This window comes from Mixophyes fleayi, chromosome 12 (genome assembly GCF_038048845.1).
Source record: "Mixophyes fleayi isolate aMixFle1 chromosome 12, aMixFle1.hap1, whole genome shotgun sequence".
Classification (NCBI taxonomy): domain Eukaryota; kingdom Metazoa; phylum Chordata; class Amphibia; order Anura; family Limnodynastidae; genus Mixophyes; species Mixophyes fleayi.
Window position 1 is genome coordinate 77,597,915 of NC_134413.1, and position 13,393 is coordinate 77,611,307.

Genomic DNA, 13,393 nt, shown 5'->3' on the forward strand with positions numbered 1-13,393 from the left:
TATGAGTTTGTCTGACAAGGGTATGATGTTAGCATTATAGACGGGCGAAATTAGAGAATGCTATAGGTGAAAGAGGTGTTGATGGTGGATGGGCGTTGGGTGCTATGGTTAATACGTTAATCCTTGCAATTATTTTCAGTTTAGGCATTCAATGAGAAGGTGAGTTTTGCTTTGACGCTACATAACAAACCCGAAAGATGCCAATTGGTAATGTGTTGAGTCTAAAATGGGGGCATTTAAGGGGTGTTCAGTAGAATGGTGACTTGTGGGTCTCCGGGACAGTGAAGTAGAATTCTGAGCACTGGAAGGACACGTGAAATTTAATTTTTGCGGCAGAACAGGTCAGGTCGCAGTGGTGCAAAGTTCGAGTTCCACTTTTGCTCCTGCATCCCGTCCTGTGCTTATAAACTTGCAAATGACTGAATTAATAGCCTATGAATAGAGCTAGGGCAATAACCATATTCTGCAGTGTGGCGTAGCTGGGGCAAGACCGAACACTTAGAGCCGGCAAATATGGCATGGTGCGAATGTTCTGCAAGAGCAGTTTGGGAAGTTTCTCTGCAGGAAAGTTTTCTAGCGCTGCTACTGTATTTGTGTGAAGGACAGAAAGTCTCGGAGCAGAGGAACAAATTATGTTATCTGCTAGATGACCTTAATATATCCTTTACGGGGCACTATCCCCCCCCTCCTCTCAGATGTTCATTTCTGCTATTGCATCTCTCTGGTGTACGCCAATGATTACTGTCCAGCTGAGACCAGAGTAGAGGTGAGGTCAGTGACCTCGGAGGAAGCTGAGAAGTGATTACATGCTCATGTTGTGTACAGAGGATTGTGTGGCTGTGCTACTGGGAGAGAAATGGTAATGTCATTCAACTGACGCTGTGTTACTGGAGGAGACAGTTAGAAGACGAAAAGATCTATATATCATGAATACATGTAACATAAAACTTATATCTGGAGAGTAGTGATGCCACTTGTGTCACCGTGTTCCGTGATAGAACCTTGGATAAGAGGATACAAAGGAACACACTCAATTTCAAATTGAAACCTCTAAATAAAAAAAGGAACAATGCCCTCTGTATATACAGTCTCCGTGGCTTCAAATATCCTTGTTTTACAGTAGAGTTTAAATTATGACCATCATATTTCTTAGCTGCTAACCATTATTCACGGTAATGTGAATACAAACTCGGCACATTGAAAAACGACGACGACTATGGTACATGTTTACGCCTGATGCGTTTTTGAAAAAGAGAACAAATGCGTCCACCTGGAAGATCTTCGATTGAAGTTCTTCGATCTTCACTGACAAAAACCAGGGCTCCTATTCAAATCTAATTTATTGTAGGAGACAGTGGGAGCGCAGCAAGGTGATGTGATAGGCTTCATGAAAACGACTGCTGCTAATTGTCCTCCTGACCCCCCAAATAATGAACTCTGTAAATTGAGTGTTCCAAACATCCTGGTAGGTTAATTGTCTTCTGATAAAATTAACCCTAGCCTGTCCGTGTTGTAGGGAGTATAGACTGTAAGCACCACTGGTGCTTACAATCTATACTGCGTAATATGTAGTACATTGTGGTGAAATAACTACTCTATTATTATCCTTTATGTATATAGCATCAAAATATTCCGTATCACTTTACAGAGGATGGTTAACCATTCACATCAATAGTGATTTATATATTGTTTGTCTCAGAACCACGGACTATTTTTTCTATTGTCCTCACATATAGGGCCTGATTCATTAAGGAAAGTTTGAGCAAGAAATTGAGGAAGTTTTCTTACTTAAGTTTTCTGGACAGAACCATTTAGCTATGCGAGGGGTGCAAATTAGTTTATTATTCTGCATCTATGGAAATACTGGCTGTTTTTTGCATGTAGTACACAAATACTTGATAGCTTATTTGTACACTGAAATTTAAAGTTGATCTAGGGAAAAAAAGCAAGTATTTTCCTTATGTGCAAAAAAACCCAACTAATTTGCACCCCTTGCATTGTAACATGGTTTTGTCCAAGAGAAAACTTAAGTAAAAAAAATGAGTACTTAATGATACATACACAGTAGTCTTAATTATTCTGGCTGCAATTTTTTTCACTTGTATACATATTGTATTGTACACCTTGGTTTCACTGATTGCTAATTTATTTTGGGGTCAGACCCCTTCCCTAATAGGTGCTGCATACTTTAAAAATGGAGACTAACGGAGGTTTTAACTATGGCATCCTGTGCACACTTGTCTTGACGTTGGCAGGTGACCTCTGCCCCATTGGAGCTTAAAGTCTAAATTCTCTACCACACAAACACACAATAGGGTCCATTTCTTCAGCAGCCAATTAACCTACCAGTATGTTTTTGTACTGTATGAGGAAACCGGAGCACCCGGAGGAAAGCTATGTGAACACAGGGAATAACATACAAACCCAGCACAAATACAGTCCAGCGCAGTGAGGTAGTCTCTTTATCTCTCTGGTCCGTCGTCCTTTGGTAGCAGGATATCAGGAGATTAGGGCAGGCAGGAGAGATCCGTGCCACAAGCCCCGTACACTGTGTCATCACTATGCAGACTCACGCTCTGTCAACCTTCCCCTCAATCTTGCCGGCTGTTCCCCCTGGACACTCAGCGTTGTCTGAGGGACGTTGCGGCTGCAGCTGCCCCCGCAGGACACACGGCAACACTTTCACTGCCGGAGGTTAGAGATTCACCGGAACAGCCATGTCCATGTGAACAACCAGCATTATATAACAAACTTACGTCAGTTCAGCTTTTGCAAACAGAGTTGCCATGATAGACTCTCTGGGCCTGATTCATTAAGGAAAGTTAAGCAAAAAATTGAGTAAGTTTTCTTACTCAAGTTTTCTGGACAAAACCATGTTACAATGCAAGGGGTGCAAATTAGTTTATTATTTTGCACACAAGTTAAATACTGACTGTTTTTACATGTAGCACATAAATACTTGATAGCTTATTTGTACACTGATATTTAAAGGTGATCTAGGACATGCCCTACCCCAACTATAAATCTGCCATCACATTTTAAATTTACCTCCCCCTCCAATGCAGCATGGTTTTGCCTTACTTTTGCTTAACTTTCCTTAATGAATCAGGCCCTCTGCCCCCTGAGCAAATGGACCAGCATTGTTCCACTCCTCAGATTTTGCTATGAGGCCCAACGATTAAATGTGGTGCTCAGGTTTCCTCCCACACCCCAAAAACATACTAGTAGGTTAATTGGGCGCTAACAAATTGACCCTAGTGTGTGTCTGTGTGTGTGTGTGTGTGTGTGTGTGTGTGTGTGTTAGGGAATTTAGACTGTAAGCTCCAATGGGGCAGGGACTGATGTGAGTGAGTTCTCTGTACAGCGCTGCGGAATTAGTGGCGCTATATAAATAAATGGTGATGATGATACCCCTGATTAGGGTTAGGCTGCAGGGAGAAGGGAGTGTGGAGTTGAGCTACAGTGGGGGAAGATTAGGGATAGGCTGCGGTAAGAAGGGAAGTTGGGTTAAGGATGTGGGGAGGGGGAGGCTACATTTTGAGAAGGGGGATTGCTGGAATTAAGCCCTGTTAATGGATAGGGAGGAGGTTTTGGGCCATGGGAAAAGGAAGATTGGTGTCAATGACCTCTAGGCATACTTGCCAACCTTATGTTGGCCGGGACCAGGAGTTCCTGGAGGGCACGAGGGGTGTATGGACAGAGGGGGTGGGTCTTCACAAATAGGGTCATTTTGGCCCCGCCTTCAATGATGTAATGCCTGTATGGGGTCTTTTTACAGTGGTAAAATGACCCCATACAAGCATTTACTGGTGGTGGGTCCAAAATGATGCGATAAGTGAAGCCCCACCCCCTCCGCCCGTTTATGCCGGCTCTAATTTAGCGAAGTGGGCAGATGCGGGAGTCTCCCGGACATTCCGGGAGAGTTGGCATGTATGCCTCTAGGGGAGGATGAGGTAAAGAGAAGGTGAAGGGAGGGTTTCAGTTACTTTCCGCAGTGGCGCCCTCAGCCAGTCATCTCAGAAACTGTAGGTGATAGCTCGTTAGTAGTTACCTGCAAACCACTAAAATCATAAATGAACTGTTCTACCCTAATTGCCCCCTAAGAAACACACGCGATGTAAACTGGTAAAAAAAAATAAAAAAAAATTGATGTTCAAACAAAATAAAAAATCTAAAAATAAGTCAGTTTGATGCTAGCAGCGCAGTCTATTTATCGATTCAAGTCAGAGACTTGGGATATGGGATGGACTTTCAGAAAAAATATGGCAGCTGGCTGTGAGCAACTTCCAAATCATGTTCTGAGGTCCACAGCAATTCTGATAACCAAGGACAAGGAACATAATACACTCTCTTACAAAGTATCAAGAATATATTTTAAATATTTAGTTCCCCTGTCCAGAGATTTGCTGAATGTGCCCTGTTGCTCCTTTCTCATTTAAATCATGTTCCTTTGGGTTATACCCCCCAATTTATTTAATTGCTCCGTCACCTCTGGCACAGGTCTGCTACTATGCCTTATACTAAATCCAACCCCCTCTGCCGCACCGCACTCAACGCGCTTATGTTAAACATGTTCCGTGTGAAGATAATATGATCATCGATATTGCATGTGCTCAAGAAGATATCTGGATTTCATTATACAGTACACGATAATGGATCATATTTAGCGTAACGCCGGTCTGGACAACCTGTGACTCTCCAGGTGTTGTGAAACTACAAGTCCCAGCAAACCCTGCCAGCTATTGGCTGGCTATCTACAGGCAAAGTATGCTGGGGCTTGTAGTTTCACAACACCTGTAGAGCCATAGGTTAGCCAGGCCTGGTATAATGCATAACTCTATGGCGTGCTGGTGCTTGTAGTTCTGCCATCGTCACTGTGCCCCAGCAGTCAACAGCTGCAGGGCTTTCTGGGACTTTTAGTTGCACAATGGTTTCCCACAGTATGTAAAGTGACCTTCAGGCTGAATAAATAAACCAGGTCGTACAGAATACACTGTAAGGAGAATAGTATAAAGTAATTTCTCGCCGTAGGCTGCTGCCTCGTTTGGCGTAATTAATAGATATGGCCCTGATTGTGGTTGATACAATCATACTTGCCACCTCTCCCTGAATGTCAGGGAGACTCCCTGAACTAGGGGTGATCTCCCTCACTCCCTGAAGAGTCTGGCATTCTCCCTGATGCTGAGCCAGTACAAGACGTGGTTGGCTTCGCCATCTGTGGCATGATGACACAGTTCAGAAATTGTGTCCTATGTCCATGTATTGATGCCTATGGAGGTGGCCATTTTCATGGAGACCAAGATTTAATCAAAGACTGACAGGTAAGACAACCTAACTTCTGTAATGGAGACAGAAATGTAAAAGACACTTCAGTCTCTAGAGATTCATTAGCTGCTTTTCATTAACGCATAGTTGCCTACTCTCCTGGAATGTCCGGGAGACTCCCGCATTTCTGGGAGACCTCCCGGGCTCCCGGGAGAGCAGGGCAACCTCTCCTCCACCTCGTTTAAGGGAGGGGTAAAAATGATGTGATTCGTCAAGCCCCGCCCTCACACGCCCACCTCCCCCGGGATCTCCCCGAAGCCAGCGAGGAAAAGTTGGCATGTATGAATGCAATATTCCCCAATCCTGCATAAATAGGGCTCATCTTCTTACATATGAACAGGGTACGACGGATGGCCAGCACCATTCAGCAGACCTGGGCTAGCACTGATCTATGCATAGATGGCGGATATTACAGACGACGGGATCCCATTTCAGGGAGTGCCGTCTCCCTACGACCTTGTGCTGATAACTATCCTCCGAAAGGCTAATTCCTACCTCTCCGTCCCTTCCGGTGCCACGCTGAGAAAATAGCAGATAGCCCGCCACGCCGGATTCCTATAATCTACGCAGCGTTGTGTCACGGAGATGTGACCCCCCCCCCATCGAGCCTGGAAGAGAAGAACGCGCCGCCTGATTATGGGACGCTCCTCATTTTCATTCTGAAGCATGTGTAATAAATAAACCATAGGACGCTGGCGGACTCCTGGAGGACTAATCCGTCGCCGTCGTTCAGATGCTGAGTGACAGCTGCTTCCCGGTTTGGGGACCTTTCAGAGCTTTTTCCCTTAATGTTCCATCAAACACAGGGGTCTCTGCCCCCCACCGCATAACTAATTCATCGTCGCCTTCCTAAGCTTCTGAGACAGAGCCGCTTCCTACAAGCCAGGCTGACTTGTGTTCCTTGAATGAGATAGTTATTTGTGAACAGACTGGAATTAAACAAGTCCAGGATAGGCCCTTGGGCTCAGAGAGGCTGCAGACTCTACGTGACCTCCAGCTTGCTTCTAAATTACCACAGCTTGGCAAATTTTAATTACTGCTTTGAAAGACCGTCACATCTCTGGCGGGAGTAGTTTGAGGTCAGGGTGCCGCGATAGCATGATCCGTAGCGGCTTCAGTACGATACAAATTACAGTCATGATGGCAGAAAACACCCATTTTGTTCCTATTCCGCAGGTTCAGGCGACCAGGGGATCTCCAGAGGGCGTAAAAACTACAAATCCCAGCATGCCCTACCAGCCAGTTTGTTAACAATATTTTCTTAGGCGTACTTCTACTTTCAGAGAGGAATCGGCAGGGACGGGGTTAAGGCGGCAGTGGGCATCACTCAGAGAGCCGGTGACAGGCTGGCACCGTTGCCACTCCTCAGCGAAGGGTTGCGGTGGTTATTTCCTGTCAGTAATGAACCGTTTATCTTCACAGGGAACAGCCATTTTGTGAGCTGAACCTATAGTCAACCAGTTCGGAAGCATGGGCCGCGTTGTCGCAAGTATAGGCCCAGCCGCAAACTGGCCGACTCCGTTAAGTGTAATTAACACGTGTACTTCAACAAGATGGTGCAATTAGCACAGATGTACTGTTACCCATAGCAACCAATTGGATACTTGCTTTGACTAGTCTAACTGGCATGAGGCAGATGAAAACCGTTAATTGATTGGCTGAAATTCTATCACACATCTGCCATTGACTTCCAAGACGAGTGCACAAAATTGTCACAGGGAGAGCTATAAACTAAAATTTATTTTAAAATATAAGAGACTGGGGCGGTAAATTTATCAAGCTGCAGGTTTGAAAAAGTGGAGATGTTGCCTATAGCCACCAATCAGATTCTAGCTGTCAGTTATTCTACATTCTACAAAATGAAAGCTAGAATCTGAATGGTTGCTATAGGCAACATCTCCACTTTTTCAAACTCGCAGCTTGATAAATTTACCCCCTAGCTGTTTTCAAATCTAAAAAGAAAACATGAAAGAAATATGTAGTGAGGTTTTAATCTTGACGTATTCCCATGGTAAAGGCTGAAGACGATCAGTCATCCTCGGACGGACATTTGAGGATAAGCAAGTAGGGGAGACAAGGATGGCGACAGACACAGGCGTGACGGCCCCCTCCACGTCTCAGTAGAGCTTGTTAATTCCTCCGTTTCACTATACACTTCTGATTTTAATGAAAATGAAATAAATGACAATTGCCGTGACCCTTTTAAAAAGCCAAGTGGAGCTGAGGTTCCAAAACACGGGAACATGACATTGGGAGGTGGTGTATTAGCCTGACGTGGAAGGCAAGAGGATAAGCGTATTAGTAAGGGGCGGCCATAACCCATAGTTGCCTACTCTCCCGGAATGTCTGGGAGACTCCGGAATTTTTGGGAGTTCTCCCGGACTCCCGAGAGAGCAAACAAAAATCCCGGATCCAGCTGTCGCCGTTGTTGAAGATGGTGGGGGCGGGGCTAAACGGGCAGTCGTGCCCCACCCCCTGCTGCGATTGGGTAAAATTGCCTAAGATTGACAGCGGCGGGGCATAAAGGCGCACCAGGCGTGGCCACGTTCCCCTCGACGGACCCCCTCCCGGCCAGCTGCCATCAAAAGTAGGCAAGTATGCCATAAACCTTAATCCATACTTGCCAACTCTCCCGGAATATTCGGGAGACTTCCGGATTACAGGTGGGTCTCCCGCACTCCCGGGAGTGTATGGCAGTCTACCGCATCTGCCCACTTCCTAGTGAAGTGGGCAGAATTAGACCCAAAATGCTGCGATTCTCCGGGTATCGCAGAATTTGGCCCCGTCCCCGCTGTAAAATTACTCGTTTGCGACAAAATTATGCAATTTTCGGAGCCCTGCCCCCCACACACCCACCTCCCCCCTTAATCACTCAGTCCCGCTCACTTTCAGTCAAAGCCCCTCCCACCTCCCCATCCACCAATAGGAGGTATGCCCCGTCTGCTACTAGCTTTAACATTAACATAGCGCAGTGATTTGTGCACACATGCCGAGAAAAGAACAGATACAGCAATGGAAGCCGGGGGATCAAAGACGAATCTGCTTTCAAACATTTCCCAAATTTCAAAACAAATCAATTGCAGCCCAATACTCTCACTCTCAGGCAGACGTTGTTTTGTTTCTGTTAAAATAAAAGTTTGAAAAACAACAACAACAACAAAAGCATCAAAGAATCCCCTGATATGAAAGAGCTAGACAATATAAATCTGCAGAAAGTGGCCTAGATCTTTCACCTGGTGGTATGGTACGAATGCTGGCTCCCTCCGCATGAATAGGAGATCAAGCGCTCTCCGGCTCGCTAGGAGAAGTCTATTTGTTTTACCGACAACCAGCCCAAAAAAAAATCTTACATTTGCCCAAGGAAATGCATGTTCGTTCTGTAGTTCTGGAGCGTAAACATCTAATCCTGCCGTTAGTTGCTAAAGTAACTGTGTTAGAGACCATGGAACGCGCTTCTCTGTGGTTTTTTTAATGTAAAGAAATGCGTGAAAATTGCGTTAAAAATAGAACAAATAAGAGTCAATGGCGCCGTTCACACCATCACCGTCTAAAATGTTACCTTCGTATTTAAACTTTTAGAAGGTGGGGTAACCAATTTCTTTACTTCCCTATTCTCCAAGTATGTTGGGAGGCTGCCAAATTTAGGGGGTACCCCCTGGACTCCCAGAAGAGCGGGCATCCTCCCAGATCACATGCGAAGGTAGGGGCTTAGTGACGGCATTAAGCTCCGCCCCCTCAGTGCAATGCTGATAACAGCGACACACCACGCCCCTCCCACACTTTCCACCTGACTACAAGTTGGCCAACACGCGCTATGAGTGCAATAGATGGTATTATGTAACACACGTGACTAGCGTGTGCCAGATGTCATGTGCATAGCTGCCTACTCTCCCGTAATGTCCGAAAGGCTCCTGTATTGTCCTGGACTTTTTAGCACCTCATAGCAATGGGCGCAGCCACAGAGGGGGCAATAGCATCAACCACGCTCCATTTCACCTGACCTCCCCTCTGAGCATTTTTAGGATGTAGTTTAGGCGGAACATGGGTGGGCACTATCCCCCCATGATTTTGTGGTTCTATATGTTGCATATATGTGTATAGAAGCACATCTGTTTGAAAAGATATGTGTCAGTAAATGTAAGCAAATGTGCTGCCAATTAATCTCTGTTCTCATTGCCATATTGTAATTTCCCACCTTCTGCTTTTCACCTTTATTTTCTGCTCTGTCTCCGTGTTGCATTTCTTCTCCATTTCTGGATCTGTTTGGTTTTACCCTCTTTGCCGCAGTGCATGCTGGGAATCCAATCCCTTCCCACCCTGGCTTGTCACATGACATAGCTCACATGACATCCCTTTAATTGCTGGGAATGTAGATTCTACAGGAGAAGGCTGCACAGGCCTCAATCAGCAATTAGCTTTTATTCTTCTAGTGCAAGTTAGACAATGGAAGCAAGGGTCGGATTGGTTGCACCTAAATGCACACCTCACAACATTTAGAATCCCGAAAGAGTAACAAGATAAACTCCGCCCCTGTCCTACCCAAACTCCGCCCCAAAATGACAAATTTCCATCCACTTTTTGTTAATCCTCACCCGCCAAAATCGAGTCAGTTGGGCGATATGTAACACTACAAAATGGCCTCTATTGAGTGGAAATGTCGCTTCCTTACCCATAATTCCCTACTTTATTTTTACAGACATTTATGTGATATTACTATCACACAGAGTACACGAATGTGAGTGTTTTTGTTTTTAAAAGATAGATATTTAGCCGCTTAATGTGTGGAGAGTTTCTATAACCAAACCAATATTTTACATCGCTATTTCTAATTCCAGCCATATATATTTTATACTATCTTTTTCCGGACAGATTGACATTTCTTTTGGTAGCATATTAACAAATATATTAATTTGAGAGTCTCGGAATACACGTAGATTCTTTGATACAATTTGCTGTCACAGGTTTTAGAACCGATGTCATCCTCTGTGTTCCATCGCAAAGTAGTCCGTCCACTCGGCGCAAAGTGCTGAACAGCCGAATATCGTCCAATCTACCCAGTGTGTGGTCAAAGTGGACAGGGATTGGACAGACCTACAATCAGAATAGGCCCGGATGTGGTCGCCTTAATTAAACCTGACATCTTTTTTTACCTGACAATAATATTTTCTAACAGTATATCATCAGCTTGCCAGTAATTGTGAAGATGGGAATCGTTGACCGAACAGGTTTTCTAATTTTCCCTCTCATATCCAATCCGATTGTCTTACAATGTGATTGTCCATAACGAAGGCCGGTGTCACAGTGTCAAAACGATGTCGTCAAATTAAACCGTCCAAAATGCACAAGCGGATCTAGTGGTGTTTATGTTGTTCATAAAAAATACAATATTTGTATATCAGTGCAGACCACCCAAATACAAATGTTCACCCATTCACGTATGCTTCATGCAGATTTATTAAACACGGGTGAAGGTGCCAATTTTTCAACTATCAGAGTTTCCACAATATTTAACGATCCTTTTCGCCATTCTGGGATCTGATTCTTCATTGCTATTTACCATTCTTTGGTTGCCGGAACAACGCTTCTGAGAACATGGTGTCACAGCGCAGTAATGTCCCCCCCAGTTCTATCTTACGCTACGAGCTTAATTCAGCCGTAAAATACTTAACTTCTTGGTTTGCCCTGCAAGCATCTACTGCCAAAAGTCCGTGCATGTGCAGATTGTAATATCTCCGCAGTGTAACCCTCCGGTCATTTTCTTTTCGCAGCTTATATAATACACTCATTGCGCTGTCCTCATAGTAGACATTTATGTGGTTGGCAGTACTAATCGTTAAGCTAATGACCACAGGAAGCAAATGATGATATGGTTCTCGCAGGAGTTAAGGCTTAATTAATACGTGCCTTAAATTGAATCCACATCTTTGTTTTTATACACGTGTTATATATATCTCCCAACTGTCCCGATTTTTGGATTTGTTTTTACCTAAACAGATGAAACCACTTTATAGGCAGCTGCAAAACCCTTCCGCAGCTTCACACCTGCAGGTTATAAAATATCGATGAAACCTGGAAACATTCGGTAGCGCAGTGATCTCACTGACGGCTGCATTCTCATGAATATTGGATCAAAATTAATAAAAAATATGATTATAACGGAACATATCGATCAGCTTAAAAAACAGCTGCGCCCTCCGTGACTGGCACTGCTAAGCACCCATGGGTATTTGCCACCACAGTGACGGAGACCGTGCCCACAATGGGTTAAGCCAGGCAGCCAGTTCAGCTGACATATGGGGCACTTTAAACTGCAGAGATGAATAAATACCTTTTCCATCTGCGGGTGCATTTTGTTTTCTCGTTACGCCGTGCATAATTAAAAACCGCCAGGTGACCCCGGGGGCGCCGTTAAATTTGAAGAGCATCAAATATTCATAGAGAGGAGAGGGGAGAGAGGGCCTGGTCTCGGCTGGTCTGTGGTGTCAAAGGCTCCGACCGTGGAAACCGAACCTGGTGCCACCGGACTGATATGGAAATGAGATAGTCGGGGGCACAGAGGGAGAGGGAAAGAGAGAGGGAGGGAGAGAGGTTATAAAATAAACAAAACAAACATAAAAGAGGGAGCAAGAGTGGATGTAATTAGAATTTGCAGTAATTATCTCAGTCTAATCCTCTGTGGTATGAGTGATTAGAGGAATGAAAAAAAAAGGACAGGTGCTTGCTACCTCGAACCACAAACATGCAGATTTAGCCTGTCAGATGTCGGGAATGCAGAGGTTGTAGGCTAGGTGCTTTGCCGCTTGTCCCCAGAGGGTAATAACGAGAGAGGCCCTGGACTGACCGCGGTAATACCGGCACATTAAGGCTAATAACTTGGGCCAGGGAGCAGCGGCCGAGCTAATTACCTGCCTGTAGAAGCTGAGCTCACTCTGCACGTCCCACATTAGGTTGGAAAAGCTCAGCCAGGGAAACTGACAGGCTAATAAGATCAGCTCCCCCGAGGGCATGGAGAGGCCATAACAAAGCGGGCATATTCTCTGGCCAATGCTCATCACCATGGAGCTACTATCTCCGGGAGGGTGTGAGAGGACCTTAACTCTTTCACTGCCTTTTCTGCACAAAAGAGAAAAATGTGGTGCTGTCTGGTAGCGAAACTGTAGCGTGTTTATCTTGTATGACAGAACAGCTGTGTTTATTCGAGGAAATCGTAAAGGTGCACAGGGCACAGTGCCATATTTCTGTGAAGGTCTGCCACACATGCCAGGTCATTGATCAGTAGCTAAAAGACCAGTAGAATTGTTCACCTGTTCGGGCGTACGCAAGTCCGTATCCAACAAGGAGCGGATCTGAACATACGTCTGTTGATGAACACGGGTCTAGGTACACTCTGTCTAACAGACGCAATACACAGCAGGATACATCCCATACCTATGTGGAATATTAAGTCCCAAATGAACGCACAAAAGAAAATTTTTTTTTTTATTAATGTCACCTGTTAATAATATACTCATTAATGAAAAAAACATTTTAAACTTTTTTTACTTTAATAAAATACATTCATTAGGATGTTATGAATGTCTTCTGTACATAAAATGCATTTTCACAATTGCTCCTGATTGCAAACACATGTTCTAGCATGCAAACACATGTTCTAGCATGCATACCCGACCGTCATCGCTAGTAATCAGCACTTACACCCGACAGGTAGCTGGTACGACAGAAAGACACATACCTTAGAGATGCCCAAAGCTTGAATTCTGTTCCCTCCAGCGCTCTAAGGGGCTCATTTTACAGTCAGGCACATAATTGGCTGCTATAAAAATCGACCCTAGTCTGTCTGTGTGTGTGTGTGTGTGTGTGTGTGGGTGTTAGGGAATTTAGACTGTAAGCTCCAATGAGGCAGGGACTGATGTGGGTGAGTTCTCTGTACAGCGCTGTGGAATTAGTGACGCTATATAAATAAATATGATGATGATGATGATAAATGTGACCATAAACATTTCCAGGTCTTCATCTAAGTAATAAAAATAGATAAAGAGAACCCAAGAAATCAAATAATGCACACAAG